Below are 14,232 nucleotides of genomic sequence, written 5' to 3'. Positions count from 1 at the left end.
AGAAATCAGGGATAAAATGGGGAAAAATGAGGGGAAATTGGGGGAAAAAATTTAGGGAAATTAGGGAAAAAATGGGGGGAAAATGCAGGAAATTAGGGAAAAAATGTAGGGGAATTAGGGGAAAAATAGGGGGAAAATGAGGGAAAATTGGGGGAAAAATGGGGAAAAATGAGGGGAAATCAGGGAAAAAATGGGGGAGAAATGTGAGGAAATTAGGGAAAATTGGGGAAAAATGTAGGGAAATTAGGGGAAAAATGCTGGGAATAAAACAGGGGAAAAACAGAGAAAAAAATGGGGGAAATAATGGGGAAAATAGAGAAAAAAATGGGGGAAATAGGGGATAAACAGGGGAAATAATGGGGGAAATAATGGGAAAACTGGGGAAAAAAGGGGAAAATGCTGGCAAAAGCAGAAAAGGTGAGGCTGGGATTGTCCAGGTTTTTGTGGGATGCAGCTGGGAATGGTTGGGGATTGGCAGGGAATAAATCAGGGATAAACCAGGGATAAATCAGGAATCAATCAGGAATCAATCAGGATAAGGAGGAGGAAGGAAGGAATGGCAGCGCTGAGCTCACAGGTGCTTCCGGAGCCAACTGCAGGTGGAGAGGGAGAGAGGGGATGGGAAATCCTGGTGCTGGAATGTGGGAATGGGATAATGGGGAAATCCTGGAGCGGGAATGGGAATGGGAATGTGGGATAATGGGGATGGGAAATCCTGGAGAGGGAGTGGGAATGTGGGATTGGGAATGGGATAATGGGGAAATCCTGGAGCGGGAGTGGGAATGGGAATGTGGGAATGGGATAATGGGAATGGGATAATGGGGAAATCCTGGAGCGGGAATGGGAGTGGGAATGTGGGATTGGGATAATGGGGATGGGGAAAACCTGGAGCGGGAGTGGGAATGGGAATGTGGGATAATGGGGAAATCCTGGAGCGGGAATGTGGGAATGGGAATGTGGGAATGGGAATGGGATAATGGGATAATGGGAATGGGATAATGGGGAAATCCTGGAGAGGGAGTGGGAATGTGGGATTGGGAATGGGAATGGGATAATGGGAATGGGATAATGGGGAAATCCTGGAGAGGGAATGGGAATGGGATAATGTGGGAATGGGGAAATCCTGAAGTGGGAATGGGGGAATAGGATTGGGATAATGGGATGGGAATGGAATAATGGGAATGGGGAAAACCTGGAGCAGGAGTGGGAATGGGATGGGAATGTGGGAATGTGGGAATGGGATTGGGAATGGGGAAAACCTGGAGTGGGAATGGGATTGGGAATGTGGGAATGGGAATGGGAATGTGGGAATGTGGGATTGGGACAATGGGGAGGGGGAAAACCTGGAGTGGGAGTGGGAGTGGGAATGTGGGAATGATGGGATAATGGGAATGGAACGTGGGAATGGGAACGGAATAATGGGGAAAACCTGGAGTGGGAATGGGATTGGGAATGTGGGATAATGGGAATGGGATAGTGGGAATGGGAATGTGGGAATGTGGGAATGATGAGAATGATGGGAATGGGGGGAATGGGGGCAAAAATGGGGGTAATGGGAATGGTGGGGGGAGAGCCTGGAAAACATGGAGTGGGAATGGGATAATGGAAATGGGATAATGGGAATATGGAAATATGGGAATGGGAATGATGGGAATGGAATAATGGGAATGGGATTGGGATAATAGGAATTGGGATAATGGGAATATGGGAATGATAGGGGAGCCTGGAAAACATGGAGTGGGAATGGGAATGAGGGAATGGAAATGGGAATGATGGGAATGGGAATAGGAATGGAAATGGGAATAATGGAGATAATGGGATTTGGGATAATGGGAATAATGGGAATGATGGGATGGGGGAGACCCTGGAAAACCTGGGAATGGGGAATGGGAATGATGGGAAGAATGGGAATGGGGGAAGGAGAGGGGGAAGTTGTTCCTGAAAAAACCTGGAGTGGGAATAATGGGAAGAATGGGAATAATGGGATTAATGGGAATGGGGGGGGGCTGGCAGGTTGTTCCCAAAAAAACCTGGAGTGGGAATAATGGGAAGAATGGGAAGAATGGGAATGATGGGAATGGCAGAGCTCTGGGGAAGTTTGGGATGGAAAGGATTCAGGGATGATCCCAGAATTCCATGGGCAGCCTGCAATTCCCTGGGAATTCCCAAATTCCCAAATTAATTCCCTGGGAATCCATCCAGCCTGGATCCCAACTCCCTGCTTTCCCTCTGCAGGACAAACCCTGGGGAAGATTCCAGGATTTCTGGGATTGGATTTCCCTTTGCCATTCCCAATCCAGAGGGAATTCCAGAGGGAATTCCAGCTGAGCTCCCAAATCCCTGATTTACGAGTTTCCTGCTCTGCCAACAGCTGCTCTGCACCTGGGAATTCCAGGGGAAAAAGTGGGAATGGGGAAATTCCAGAGGGAAAAACAGGAATGGAGAAATTTCAGAGGGAAAAAAGTGGGAATGGGGAAATTCTGAATAGAGGAGAAAATTTCAGGGGGAAAGAAAAGTGGGAATGTGGAAATTCCAGAGGGAAAGAAAAACGGGAATGGGGAAATTCCAGAGGGAAAGAAAAGTGGGAATGGGGAAATTCCAGAGAGGAAAAAAAGAGGGAATGGGAACATTCCAGGGGAAAAATGGGAAAAGTGGGAATGGGAAAATTCCAAAGGGAAAATATGGGAATGGGAAAATTCCAGAGGGAAAAAGGGAATGACTGGGGAGGGGAAAATTCAAGGGGGGAAAAAAGTGGGAATGGGAAAATTCCAGGGGGAATGGTGAAATTCCAGAGGGAAAAAGAGGGAAAGGATTGACTTGCAAAAAATTAGGGAATTCCAAGGAATTTCCCAGCTGTTTTCCATGGAATTTCCTTGGAATTTCCCTGGAATTTCCCAGTTGTTTTTCATGGAATTCAGAACTGTTTTCCCTAGAATTTCCCTGGAATTTTGGGCTGTTTTTCCTGGAATTTCCCTGGAATTCAGAGCTGTTTTCCATGGAACTTCAGGGCAGTTTTCCCTGGAATTTCCCAGCTGTTTTCCATGGAATTTCCATGGAATTTCCCAGCTGTTTTCCCTGGAATTCAGGGCTATTTTTCCCTAGAATTTCCGGCTATTTTTCCCTGGAATTTCCCAGCTGTTTTCCCTGGAATTTTGGGCAATTTTCTGTGGAATTCTGGGCAGTTTTCCCTGGAATTCAGAACTATTTTGCCCTGGAATTTCTCTGAAATTCAGAGCTGTTTTCCCTGGAATTTTGGGTTGTTTTTCCTGGAATTTCCCTGGAATTTCCCAGCTCTTTTCCCTGGAATTCTGGGCAGTTATTTCCTGGAATTCTGGGCGGTTTTCCCTGGAATTCAGAGCTGTTTTCCCCTGGAATTTCCAGCTGTTTTCCCTGGAATTTTGGGCAATTTTCCATGGAATTCTGGGCAGTTTTCCCTGGAATTTCCAGCTGTTTTCCATGGATTTTCCCTCGAATTTTCCCTGGAATTTCCCAGCTGTTTTCCCTGGAATTCAGAGTTGTTTTCCCTGGAATTGTGGGCAGTTTTCCCTGCAATTTTGGGTTAGTTTTCCTGGAATTGTGGGCAGTTTTCCCTGGAATTCTGCACTACCCTCCAGCTGCAGCTCCTCCCCGTGAGCAGCTCCGAGCAATCGGAGCTTTTTCCGGAATGTTCCTGGGCTGGGAGCTCAGCAGGGAAACTCAACCCAACGGAAAATTCCATCGGAATTGGGAGAATTCCAGCAGAATCCGTAAAAAATCCAACAAACAGAGGAACTCTGCTCCTTCCTCAGTCCCAATGGAAAACCAGGAATTTCCCCAAATCTCCTTGGGATCATCGCAGCCGTGCTGGATGTGGGATTATTTGGGATTATTTGGGATTATTTGGGATGATTTGGGATTATTTGGGATGATTTGGGATTATTTGGGATGATTTGGGATTACTTGGGATTGTTTGGGATTATTTGGGATTTGGTTTGAGGAGCTGGAATTTTGGGAAATCAATTCATAGATTTGGGATTTTGGATTTGGGATTTGGAACAAAGCCAAATGGAATTAATGGAATTTTGGGAAATCCATTCCTAAATTCGGGATTTAGGATTTGAGATTTAGGATTTTGGGATTTAGGATTATTTGGGATTTGGGATAAACCTCTGGCAGCTCCGAGGGTGGAATTTTGGGAAATCCATTCTGGGATTTGGGATTTTTGGATTTGGGGTTTGGGATTTGGATAAAGCCCTGAGGAGATGGAATTTGGGAAATCCATTCCTAAATTTGGGATTTAGGATTTGAGATTTGGGATTTAGGATCATTTTTCCTGGGAATTATCCATTTTTTCTGGGAATACTCATTTTTCCTGGAATATTAATTTTTCCTGAAAATATCAATTTTTTCTGGGAATATTCATTTTTCTTGAAAATGCCCATTTTTCCTGGGAATATCCATTTTTCCCAGGAATTCCCATTTTTCCTGGAATTGGGATTTGGGATTTATCCACTCCTAAATTTGGGATTTGGGATTTGGAATAAAGCCAAATGGAATTGATGGAATTTTGGAATTCTGGGAGATGGAATTTTGGGAAATCCATTCCTAAATTTGGGATTTGAGATCTGGGATTTTGGGATTTAGGATTTTGGATTATTTGGGATTTGGGATAAAGCCCTGGCAGCTCTGAGGAGATGGAATTTTGGGAAATCCATTCCTAGATTTGGGATTTGGGATTTGGAATAAAGCCAAATGGAATTGATGGAATTTTGGAATTCTGGGAGATGAAATTTGGGAAATCCATTCCTAAATTTGGGATTTGGGATTTTGGGATTTGCAGAAATAACAAAAATGCAAGAATAGAAAAGAAACAAAGATAGAAAAAAAGGAAGAATAGGAAAAAGCAGGAATAATTAAAAAGGAGTGGAAAAAACAGGTGTAGGAAAAATTGGAGGGAAAAAAAAGCAGGGAGAGAAAAACAGGAATAATAAAAAACAGGAATAATTAAAAGCAGAAATAACAAAAAGCAGGGATGGAAAAAAGGAGAGAAAAAATCAGGAATAAGAAAAAAGCAGGAAGAGAAAAAAGGAGAGAAAGAAGCATGAAGGACAGAAAAAATTTGGAATAATAAAAAAGCAGGAAGAGAAAAACGGAGGGAAAAAAATAATGAATAATAAAAAATCAGGAATAATGAAAAATCAGGAATAATGAAAAATCAGGAAGAACAGAAGCTCAGGAGGAGAAAAACTGCAGGAATTGGGAAGAAAAAAGAGTAGAAAATAAAAAACAAAGGGAGAAAAAGATCAGGGAGAGAAAAAGCAGAAATAATAAAAAACCTGCAGTGGGAAAAGGAGAAATAGGAAAAAATAGGAAAAATAGAAGTGCAGGAATAGAAAAAATTACTAATAGAAAAAAACAGGAATAGAATAAAAAACAGGAATAGGAAAAGAAAAAATAATGAAAAACAAAGAGTGGGAAAAGCTGGGAGAGAAAAAATCAGGAATAGGAAAAAAGTGAAGAGAAAATAAAAAGTGAGAATAATAAAAGTGCAGAAGTGGAAAAAAGAGGAGGAGAAAAGATCAGGAGGAGGGAAAAGCTGAGATCAAAATAGCAGAGAGAGAAATAAAGGAAGAATTTAAAAAAGGAAGAATTAAAAAAAGGAGGAATAAAGAAAAGGAGGAATAGGAAAAAGGAGGAATAAAAAAGGAGAAATAAAAAAAGGAGGAATTAAAAAAGAAGGAATAGGAAAAAAGGAGGAATAGAAAAAGGAGGAATAAAGAACAGGAGGAATAAAAAGAGAATAGAAAAATAGCAGGAAGAGAAAAAAGGAAGAATAAAAAAAGGACGAATAGGAAAAAAGAGGAATAGAAAAAAGGAGACATTAAAAAAAGTAATAGAAAAAAGAGAAATAGAGGAAAAGGAACAGGAAAAAGGAGGAATTAAAAAATCAAGAATAATAGAAAAGCATTAGGAGAAAAAAGCAGAGTTGATTGAAGTGCAGGAGGAGAAAAAAGCAGGAATGGGAAAAAATGAATAGAAAAAAAAGAATAGAGAAAAAATAGAGAAAAAGAGGAATAGAGAAAAAGAGGAATAGGAATAAAAAGGAATAGAGAAAAGAGGAATAGAAAAAAATCCAAAGCAGTAAAAAAGAGAAATAGAAAAAATTGAGGAAAGAAAAAAAGAGAAATAGAGAGAAAGCAGAAGCAGAAGAGGAATGATAAAAAAGACGAATAGAAAAAAAGAGAAATAGAGGAAAAGAGGAATAGAAGAAAGGAGGAATAGAAAAAAAATCAAGAGTAGAAAAAAAGAGGAATAGAAAAAAACAAGGAAAGAAAAAAGAGGAATAGAAGAAAAGCAGGAGCTGGAAAAAAGAGGAATTGAGAAAAAGAGGAATTGAGAAAAACAAGAATAGAGAAAAAGAGAAATGGAGAAAACTCCGGAGCAGAAAAAAGAGGAACAGAAAAAAAGAGGACTAGAAGAAAAGAGGAATAGAAAAAAATCCAGAGCAGAAAAAAATGAGGAACAGAAAAGAGAGGAATGGAGAACAAGAGGAACAGAAAAAAGAGGAACAGAAAAAAACAGGAATAGAAGAAAAGCAGGAGCTGGAAAAAAGAGGAATGGAGGAAAAGAGAAATAGGAAAAAATCCAGAGCAGAAAAAAAGAGGAACAGGAAAAAGAGGAATGGAGAAAAAAAGGAGTAAAGAAAAAGAGGAATAGAAAAAAAGAGGAATGGAAAAAAGAGGAACAGAGGAATGGAGGAATAGAGGAAAAGAGGAACACAGGAAAAGAGGAACGGAGAAAAACAGGAATGGAGAAAAACAGGAATGGAGAAAAAGAGGAATGGAGAAAAAGAGGAATAGAAAAAAGAGGAATGGGGAAAAAGAGGAATGGAGAAAAAATCCGGAGCAGAAAAAAAGAGGAACAGAAAAAAAGAGAAATAGAAAAAAATAGGAATAGAAGAAAAGAGGAACAGAAAAAACCAGAAGCAGACAAACTCCAGCTCAGAAGCCCCAGGACAGCAAACAGCAGCAGCAGCAGAGGATATTTCAAGCTCTGGACAGAATTTGGGATATTTCAGAGCCAAGTTTGCTGAGCTGCTGAGCTCATTGGGCTGCAGGAAAACCTTTTCCTGCTGGGAACTGAGAGCTGAGCTTAACTCTTGGGGGTGGAAAAGTTCATGGCCAAAATTTGGGAGTTATTCCCGAAATTCTGGAGTTATTTATTCCCAAAATCTGGAGTTATTCCCAAAATTTGCGAGTTTTTTATTCCCAAAATCAGGAGTTTTTTTATTCCCAAAATTTGCAAGCTTTTTATTCCCAAAATCCAGGAGTTATTTATTCCCAAAATCCAGAGTTATTTCCAAAATCTGGGGGGGAGTTATTCCCAAAATCTGGGGTTATTTATTCCCAAAATCCAGGATTTATTCCCAAAATTCAGGAGGGACTTATTCCCAAAATCTGAGAGTTATTCCCAAAATCTAGGAGTTATTTATTCTCAAAATCCAGGAGTTATTTATTCCCAAAATCTGGAGTTATTCCCAAAATCCAGAGTTATTCCCCAAATTTGGGAGTTTTTTATTCCCAAAATTCAGGAGTTATTCCCAAAATCCAGGAGTGATTCCCAAAATTCAGGAGGGAGTTATTCCCAAAATCCAGGAGTAATTCCCAAAATTTTGGGGCTGGTTATTCCCAAAATCTGGGAGGGAGTTAGTCCCAAAATCCAGAGTTATTCCCTAAATTCGGGAGAGAGTTATCCCCTAAATTTGGGGTTTGTTCCTCAAATCTGGGAGTTATTTATTGCCCAAATCCGGGATTGGTTATTCCCAAAATCCGGGGGATGGTTATTCACAAAACTTGGGAAGCAAGGCTGGAATTTGGGGGAATCAGTGTTGGAATTTGGGAACACTGGAGGTGGGAAGTGGGAAAAATGAGACTGGAAGGTGGAGAACTGGAGCAGAATTATCCCAATCCAATCCCTAATCCCTAATCCATAATCCCAATCCCAAATCCCATCCCCATTCCCAATCCCTTATCCAATTCTCAATTCCTAATTCCATCCTCATTCCCAATCCCATTCCCAATCCCTAATCCCACCTGGCTGCTCCCATTATTCCCATTCCCAATCCTATTACTCCAGCTGATTATTCCATTATTCCAGCTCATCCCAATCCCAATCCCAATCCCTGCTGCAAACCCCAATCCCATTATTCCCATCATTCCCATTATTCCCATTATTCCCACCACAGCACATTCCTGTTCCTCTGGAATTCTGATTTCCCCTGGAATTCTCCCTTTCCCTCCCTCCCTCGTGCTCTGCTGACTCCTGAGCCCAATCCCAATATCAATATCAATCCCAATCCTGATCCTAATCCTAATCCCAATCCTGATCCCAACCCCAATCCCGATCCCAATATCAACCCCAATCCCAATATCAATCTCAATCCTGATCTCAATCCCAACCCCAATCCTGATCCTGATCCCAATCCCAACCCTGAAGCTGATCCTGATATCAATCCCAATATCAATCCCAATCCTGATCCTGATCCCAATCCCAATGTTGATCCCAACCCCAATCCCAATCCTGATCTCAATCCCAATCCTGATCCTGATCCTGATCCCAACCCCAATCCCAATCCCAACCCCAATCCCAATCCTGATCCACATCCCAATAACAACCCCAATCCCAACCCCAATCCCAATCCTGATCTCAATCCCAATCCTGATCCTGATCCAAATCCCAATCCCAACGCTGAACCTGATCCTGATACCAATCCCAATATCAATCCCGATCCTGATCCAAATCCCAATCCCAATCCCAATCCTGATCCAAATCCCAATATCAATCCCAATCCTGATCCAAATCCCAATAACAACCCCAACATCAATCCCAATCCTGATCCTGATCCCAATCCCAATGCTGATCCTGATCTCTACCCCAATCCCAATATCCCAATCCCAATCCCAATCCTGATCCAAATCCCAATAACAACCCCAATATCAATCCCAATCCTGATCCTGATCTCAACCCCAATCCCAATGCTGATCCCAATCCCAATGCTGATCCTGACCTCAACCCCAATCCCGATATCAATCACAACCCTAATTATCAAACCCAATCTCGATCCCAATGTCAACCCCAATCCCAATCCCAACCCCAATTCTGATCCCAATCCCAATATCAACCCCAACCCCAATATCAACCCCAATGCTGATCCTGATCTCAATCACAACCCCAATCCCAATCCTGATCCTGATCTCAATCCCAATCCCAATCCCAGTCCCAACCCCAATCCTGATCCCAATCCCAATATCAACCCCAACCCCAATCTCCAATCAGACATCCTGAGGATTTTTAGGATTTCTCTCCCTGCCATCCCAAAGACTTTTAGGATTTCCCTCCCTGCCATCCCAAAGCCTCTGGAAGCTGCTCTGGGATAAGAAACCCTAAAAACAGGGATAAAGAAATAGAAAAACTGGGATAAGAAATCCCAAACCCCAATCCTGGTCTGGGATTTTTGGGAACAAAGCCTCTGGAAGTTGCTCTGGGAAAAGGAGCTCTAAAAATTGGGATAAGGAGAGAGAAAAACTGGGATAAGAAACCCCAAATCCCAAATCCTGGTCTGGGATTCTTGGGAACAAAGCCTCTGGAAGTTGCCTAAAAACTGGGATACAAAGCCCTAAAAACTGGGATAAGGAGAGAGAAAATCTGGGATAAGAAACCCCAAATCCTGATCTAATCCCAGAGATTTTTTGGGAACAAAGTCTCTGGAAGTTGCCTGAAAACTGGGATAAGGAGAGAGAAAAACTGGGATAAGAAACCCTAAAATCTGGGATAAGGAACCCAAAAAACTGGGATAAGAAACCCTAAAAACTGGGATAAGAAACCCTAAAAACTGGGATAAGAAACCCCAAATCCTGATCCCAATCCATGGGTTTTTTGGGAACAAAGGCTCTGGAATTTGCTCCAGCCACGATAAGAAACCCCAAATCCCAAAGCTGTGGAATTTTGGGAATAAAACCTCTGGACGTTGCCTAAAAACTGGGACATGAAGCCCTAAAAAATGGGATGAGGAGAGAGAAAATCTGGGATAAGAAGCCCTAAAAACTGGGATAAGAAACCCCAAATCCCAACCTGTGGAATTTTGGGAACAAAACCTCTGGACATTGACTAAAAACTGGGATGAGGAGAGAGAAAAACTGGGATAAGAAATCCTAAAAACTGGGATAAGGAGAGAGAAAAACTGGGATAAGAAACCCCAAATCCTGATATGACCCCAGAGATTTTTTGGGAACAAAGCCTCTGGAAACTGCCTGAAAACTGGGATAAGGAGAGAGAAAAACTGGGATGAGGAGAAATAAAACCTGAGATAAGAAGCCCTAAAAACTGGGATAAGGAACCCTAAAAACTGGGATAGGAACCCTAAAAACTGGGATAGGAAACCCTAAAAACTTGGATAAGGAACCCTAAAAACTGTGATAAGAAACCCTAAAAACTAGGATCAGGAATCCCAAGACCCAAATCCCGCTCTGATCCCAAATCCATGGATTTTTGGGGATTTTTTGGGATTTTTCGGGAGCAAAGCTGGGAATCTCCAGCAGTCCCACTGCTCCCCCCAGCGGCAGGATTGGGAATTGCCTCTGTCCCGAAAACTGAATTCCAGAGGAATTGATCCGGGCTGGAAAAATCCGGGAAAATCATGGAAAAATCCCGGAAAGATCCTGGCAAAGTCACCCAAAAATCCCGGGGAAATCAGAGAAAAATCACAGAAAAATCCTGGCAAAGTCACCTAAAAAATCCCGGGAAAATCATGGAAAAATCCTGGAAAAATTCCTGGAAAATCACCAAAAAATCCCTCAAAAATCACAGAAAAATCCTGGAAAAATCCCCTGGAAAATCACCCAAAAATCGCTCAAAAATCCCAGGAAAATTCCTCAAAAATCCAGGAAAAATCACAGAAAAATCCTGGAAAAATCGTGGAAAGCTCACTGAAAAATCCTGGCTAATTCCAGGAGAATTCCAAACTTTGGGATTGAATTAAAACAGGAAAAAACCCTGAAAAATACCTCAAAATTCCCTTTTTCTGACCCAAAATCCCACAATAATTCCCACAAACTGCTAATTCCAAACTTTCGGAATGCTTTGGGATTGAATTAAAACAGGAAAAAAGCTGAAAATTACCAAAAAGTCCCTTTTTTTGACCCAAAATCCCACAAACTGCTAATTCCAAACTTTGGGGATACCAGGAGTGCTTCAGGATTGAATTAAACCAGGAAAAAAGCTGAAAATTACCTCAAAATTCCCTTTTTCCAACCCAAAATCCCAAAATAAATCCCAAAACCTGCGAATTCCGAACTTTGGGAATGACTTGGGATTGAATTAAACCAGGAAAAAAGCTGAAAATTCCCTTTTTCTGACCCCAAACCCCACACCAATTCCCAAAAAAACCCCCCCGGGGTTATTTTTCCCGCGGGATTCTCTGGGAATTCTCTCCCCCAGCTTTGGGATCAAATTAAACCAGGAAAAAAGCTGAAAATGACCCCAAAATTCCCTTTTTTTGACCCAAAACCCCCAAATAATTCCCAGAAACTGCTAATTCCGAACTTTGGGAATGCTTTGGGATTGAATTAAAACAGGAAAAAGGCTGAAAATGACCTCAAAATTTGCTTTTTCCCCTTTTTTCCGACACCAAATCCCAGAATAATTCCCACAAACTGCTAATTCCAAACTTTGGGAATGCTTTGGGATTGAATTAAACCAAGAAAAAAGCTGAAAATTCCCTCAAAATTCCCTTTTCCCGACCCCAAACCCCACACCAATTCCCAACCCCTGTGGGATTCTCTGGGAATTCTCTCCCAGCTTTGGGATCAAATTAAACCAGGAAAAAAGCTGAAAATTCCCTTTTTCCGACCCAAAATCCCACAATAATTCCCAAAACCCCCTGTGGGATTCTCTGGGAATTCTCCCCCAGCCCAGCTCCGGCGGATTTTCCGAGTTTTCTCTCCTCCCAGGTTCTCCAGTCGCCTCTGGAGCTTCGGGAATTCCGGAGAGCTGATGGATTCTGCAGGGCTGACTGAGCAGCTCGGGGGAGAGTCCTGCAGCTTGCCAGCCTTCTTGCTGGGATTTGCCAAGATTTCTCAGCTTTTTCCAAGATTTTCTGAGCTTTTTCCAAGATTTTCTGAGCTTTTCCGAGATTTTACTGAGATTTTCCAAGATTTTCTGAGCTTTTTCCAAGATTTTCTCAGCTTTTCCTGAGATTTTTTGAGCTTTCCCGAGATTTTCCTGAGATTTCCCCGAGATTTCCCTGAGATTTCTGAGATTTTCTGAGCTTTTTGAAATTTTTTTGAGTTCTTTCTGAGCTTTTCCTGAGATTTCTGAGCTATTCCCAAGCTTTTCCAAGCTTTCCCAAATTTTTCCAAGCTTTCCTGAGCTTTTCCTGAGATTTCTGAGCTTTTCCCGAAATTTTCAAAACTTTTCCCAAACTTTTTCCAAGCTTTTCCAAGATTTCCTGAGATTTCCCAAGATTTTCCTGAGCTTTCCCCAAGATCTGAGATTTTCTGAGCTTTTTTCAAGATTTTTTTGAGCTCTTTCCAAGATTTCTGAACTATTCCCAAGCTTTTCCAAGCTTTCCCGACATTTCCAAGATTTTCCCAGATTTCTGAGCTTTTCCCAAGATTTTCCAAGCTTTCCCCACATTTTCTAAGATTTTCTAAGCTTTTGATGAGATTTTTTGGAGCTCTTTCTGAGCTTTTCCTGAGATTTTTGAGCTTTCCTGACATTTTCCAAAGCTTTCCAAGCTTTCCCACATTTCCCAAGCTCTTTCCAGGCTTTCCTGATATTCCCAAGCTATTCCCAAGATTTCTGAGCTTTTCCCAGGATTTTTGAGCTTTCCCAAACTTTTCCAAGCTCTTCCTGACATTTCCAAGCTTTTCCCAAGATTCCCAAGCTTTCCAAGCTTTTCCTGACATTTTCCAAGCTCTCCCACAATTTCCAAGTTTTCCCAACATTTCCCAAACTTTCCCGACAATTCCCAAACTTTCCTGAGCTTTTCCAAAGATTCCCAAGCTTTTCCACAATTTCTGAGCTCTTCCCGAGATTTCCAAGTTTTTCCAACATTTCCCAAACTTTCCCGACAATTCCCAAACTTTTCCAAGCTTTCCCGACATTTTCTAAGCTTTCCCAAGATTCCCAAGCTTTCCTGAGCTTTTCCAAAGATTTCCAAGCTTTTCCCAACATTTCCAAGCTTTTCCACAATTTCTGAGCTCTTCCCAAGATTTCCAAGTTTTCCTGACAATTCCCAAACTTTCCCGACAATTCCCAAGCTTTTCCAAGCTTTCCTGACATTTTCTAAGCTTTCCCAAGATTTTTTGAGCTCTTTCTGAGCTTTTCCAAGTTTTTCCAAGCTTTCCCGAGGTTTTCCCAACATTTTCCGAGTTTTTCCCAACCTTTCCCAGGTTTTTCCCAGGTCTCCAGCAGGGAGATGATCCCAGGAAAATCTGGGAATTCCTGACTGACAGCGTTCCCAGATGGAAAAGGCAGAATTCCCAAAAATCAGAGAATTCCCAAAAAATAGGAGAATTTTAAAAAAATCAGAGAATTCCCAAAAATCAGAGAATTCTCAAAAAATAGGAGAATTTTCAAAAATAAATAGAATTCCCAAAAATCAGAGAATTCCCAAAAATAAATAGGAACATTTCTGAAAATCAGCAAATTCCCAAAAATAAATAGGAACATTCCCAAAAATCGGAGAATTCCCAAAAATCGGAGAATTCCCAAAAATAGGAGAATTCCAGAAAATCAGAGAACTCCAGAATATAGGAGCATTCCCAAAAATAAATAGGAGAATTCCCGAAAATCAGAGAATTCCAATAAATAGGAACACTCCCAAAAATAAATAGGAACATTCCCAAAAATCAGAGAATTCCCAAAAAGCAGAGAATTCCCAGCAATCCTTCCCTTCCCATTACAAACACAGAGAGGGAAAACAGGGAATTGCTGAGGCTGGAAAAAGTCAAATCCATGGGAATGAATGGGAATTCCAGCTGGGAATGAATGGGAATTTCATCAGGAAATGGGAATTCCAGCTGGGAATGAATGGGAATTCCAACTGGGAATAAATGGGAATTCCAATTGGGAATGGGAATTCCAACTGGGAATGGGAATTCCAACTGGGAATGAATGGGAATTCCAACTGGGAATAAATGGGAATTCCAACTGGGAATGAATGGGAATTTCAATTGGAAATAAATGGGAATT

At 41.4% G+C, this 14,232-nt stretch overlaps 1 protein-coding gene across 3 annotated transcripts in view; it reads right to left on the bottom strand.

Moving 5' to 3' along the window:
* The window catches only part of LOC146421848 (ribosome biogenesis protein BOP1-like), a 57,838-nt gene that overhangs the window by 32,943 nt on the left and 10,663 nt on the right, over window positions 1-14,232 (bottom strand). The window lies entirely within an intron of this gene.

This window comes from Lichenostomus cassidix, unplaced genomic scaffold, assembly GCF_008360975.1.
Source record: "Lichenostomus cassidix isolate B80296 unplaced genomic scaffold, HeHo_3.0 HiC_scaffold_772, whole genome shotgun sequence".
NCBI classification, from domain to species: domain Eukaryota; kingdom Metazoa; phylum Chordata; class Aves; order Passeriformes; family Meliphagidae; genus Lichenostomus; species Lichenostomus cassidix.
Note: the sequence above shows the minus strand (reverse complement) of the source record. Positions and strands in the feature narration are given on the sequence as shown.